The sequence below is a fragment of the Euphorbia lathyris genome, chromosome 4 (assembly GCF_963576675.1).
Source record: "Euphorbia lathyris chromosome 4, ddEupLath1.1, whole genome shotgun sequence".
Lineage (NCBI taxonomy): Eukaryota > Viridiplantae > Streptophyta > Magnoliopsida > Malpighiales > Euphorbiaceae > Euphorbia > Euphorbia lathyris.
This window is the reverse complement of record NC_088913.1, coordinates 46,588,537-46,592,001: the sequence shown is the minus strand read 5'-3', so window position 1 is coordinate 46,592,001 and position 3,465 is coordinate 46,588,537. Positions and strand designations below refer to the sequence as shown.

The following is a 3,465-nucleotide window of genomic DNA, read 5'->3' as shown; positions in this document are numbered from 1 at the left end:
GTGTGTTGACTTTCCTAATAAGGCGTCCATATTAAAAAAATATGACGTTTTGTTGTTCGTGAGTCAAGTCTAAGCCAACCATGGCACATACCATGTATGTCGACACTCGCTTCTTCTTTTACCTTGTTAGAAATAACATATATATCGTCACGTCTCGTAATTCATTGTACTTTCACAATGCATTGTTAGGTCATACCTTTCTCGAATATAAGTCGACCTTTGACACATACCCTGTATGGTGTCAACACATATCGGTTATATCTCGAATCACATCACTAAAATGATCGTGTTGTCAATTTTCACCTATTCATTCGGATCTTAAATTGTACTTAGAATCATGCCGTTAGGCTGTCCAAAGTCTCTCAAGTGTCGATAATACTTTTCATTTGCCTATTTCCTGTTTAGTCGGCTCAATTTCACGTGCGTCAACATGTGTCAAAGCATCAACAAACATCATAAACATCATATAACATCTTTCATATCATTAAGCATGAATAAATAGAGAGTCATAGGCATCATGCTAATGTATGTTAGCTATTTCAAGGGCTTCTAAGAATTCAGAATTGTCCAGTTCTTCATTATAAGACTCTAGTCATGTCTACCTTTGAAGAGAGAATGACTAAATTTAAAATGATGTTTGAGATCATGCTCCGGGTTGATTTAATTAAAAAGATGTTAGCAGACGCTTTAAAAGAGGGATCCTCAATTTGGTGCACTGCGAATGCAAATGGGGTTAATACATCAACATCTACTAAGAAAGATAAATAGATCCAAGAGGACGATATGATGATTATGGGTAAGGACAGTTGCCTTCACAAAAGAGAACAATGACTTCAAACAGAAGATGGCCGAGTTGGCAAAGCTTGCAATGAGATCAAAGACCATTACCAGCAACTTTGCATACATTAGAGTGATTGTGGGTGCCAAGGAAAGTTGCCAATTTTTGGCAACCTCTTGACAACCTTGTTTAATTATTTTTTAATATACTCTCCTAGAAATAATAAAATCTGGAACACTTTATTTATAATAAAATAATAATTTGTAGGATTATAGTGGCAACTTTTCAAGCAACCTCTATTGGAGCATTTTTTAAGTAAAAGTTGCCAAAAATGATGTGGATGAAAGAGACAATAAAATACTATATTTTAGTAAGTTTTGACACTCTTTTAGGCACCTCTATCAAAGATGCTCTAATAAAACTGTTTCCATATTGAGTGATTCAACCTCTAAAAAAGAAAAAAAAGAACAAGTGGGGGGTTCCACTTGATCATATGACGACATGACTAAACAAGTCAGGGAAAGGCCGAACATCAAATTCTAATTGATCTGAAACTTCAAAGAGCCCAAACAAGAGTTTCAACTCAGTCCAAAATGGCAAGTATTGATAAAAAATGAGATAAAAATACAGTTGAAAGCCAAGTTCCTTGAAGACATTCAGAACATTGTGGTCTCCACATGAATGTGATCGTTATATCAAAGAAGCCCTTCTTCAAAGTTTTTTCTGACTAATTATGCAAACCAACCATGTGGAATGGGTCACCACCATCTACCTCACTTGAGTTTCGGAATCACGAGTCTCCTTGACCATTTGCAGCATGAGTCATAAATATCGTAGGCGAGTGCTTCATGTAACGGAAGTTAATTATTTTTCCACGTGGGTTGAGGACGAATCCCGGATCATATGCCAACATCACCGCTACAAAGGTGGCCAAGTTCATCGAGAGGAAATTTTTACAAAACAATCACCTACAAGGATTGGACTGAGGAGTTTCCTTTTGCATGGCAGGGATATAGAACAAGCATCATAGTACTTACTGGAGGCGCTCCTAATTCCCATGTAAGAAAAAGTCAAGTTATTGGAGGCAAAATGGGTCCTTCTAAGATATGAATAACCGGCCATGTTTGATAAAAAAGAAGCATGAGGCTGTAGACAAGCTACAAATACACAAATACAGAATGAACCAAGATCATACCAAAAGAAACTTGAATAATACCACACTGGTGCTGTCAAAAGAAACAAAAAAGATTACAGACATGGACAGAAAAAAAATTCATAATACCTACTGGAGGCGCTCTTAATTCCCTGGTCAAAAAAAGTCAAGTTACTGGAGGCAGAATGGGTCCTTCTAAGATATGAACAACTGGCCATGTTTGATAAACAAGAAGCATCAGGCTGTAGACAAGCTACAAATACATAAATACAGAATGAACCAAGATCATATCAAAAGAAACTTGAATAAGACCACACTGGTGCTGTCAAAAGAAATAAAAAAGATTACAGACATGGACAGAAAAAAATTCACGGACCCAGTCAATCAAGATCGCCTGAAGTCTACCACATCTAATATAAGAGAAAATATTTAGTTAGAAAATCCGAAAGGGATAACTGATAACAAGAGGTTAATCGTTTTGCTATATAAACAAACATGTGTACCAAGTTTGTTATCAAATAAAGTTTGGTTTTGTCAGTTAAAATGCATGTGCTTAAAAGACGGATGCATTAGAAAGCGAGAAGAAAAGAAAAGAGACAAAATGAAAGAAAGAAAGAAAGAAATGCAGAAACAGAAGTACAAATGAGCTTGCTTCTATCCTCAAAAGTACTCAAATGCATATGAAGAAGTCAAAGCGGACTCAAAATTTCCCCAAAGCATGCCTCTTAGGTATTTATCCCCACATCAAACCAGCAGCACTACAATGTTCCTCCATCAAGGACAAATATGGAATCAGATATACTTATCTGTAATTCTAGTGAATCACTCGAAGAAATCACCAAGAAATATTTCAAAGTCACGCCGAGCTCTCTAAAGTTGTGTAGACTGTGTTTTCTTCCAAGAGCCTTTCCTGAAGTCATATTAAAGAGTAAGCAAAGCAAAGACAAGAAAAAATAAAAATAAAAAGACAAGTGCTTGTTAAGTTAAAAACCTGTGAGGCCGGGTTAAGCAAAAGTCGAGCAGCTCGTTAGACTGAAAAATTGCAATGGGCAATCTAGGCAAAATGTAGAGCAAAATCAAAGTCAAAGCACCTCAGTGATATGAGATCTAATTCTTCTTGAAAAATCAAGATTCCCAACGATTATCATCTTCAAAGTCAAAGCTCCTCAGCGACAAGAGATAATTCTCCTCGGAAAATCAAAATACCTCAGCGGTGATCATCATTAAAGTAAAAAATCCATCAAATGGCAAGAGCTCTAGTCCTCCTCATTATCATTATTATCATCACCATAGGTCGTGCACTATGAGTTTGAGTAATGAGCAGCCATAATAGAATTGGACATGTCTCCACCTAACAAGTGTCAGAACCTATGGTTTTGAGTCTGGACCAAAGTGCCCTAAAGACAACATATATCCAATGTCATACATTTCATGCATTTACAAATGCATCATGCATATTCAAATAGGTGTACCGAGGAAAGAACATTCTTCTAGTTCAAGTTACAAATAACGTCTGTCCGTGCAGCTACGGGTC

The 3,465-nt window shown here is 36.5% G+C and overlaps 1 long non-coding RNA gene across 1 annotated transcript; it reads right to left on the bottom strand.

Moving 5' to 3' along the window:
• Positions 1-1,207: 1,207 nt before the first annotated feature.
• LOC136227318 (uncharacterized) lies at positions 1,208-3,250 on the bottom strand. The gene is made up of 3 exons (XR_010688003.1): positions 2,923-3,250; positions 2,061-2,841; positions 1,208-1,826 (listed from the first exon to the last, which is right to left on the bottom strand). It is a non-coding gene; the product is annotated as an uncharacterized lncRNA (long non-coding RNA).
• Between the last annotated feature and the right edge of the window lie 215 nt (positions 3,251-3,465).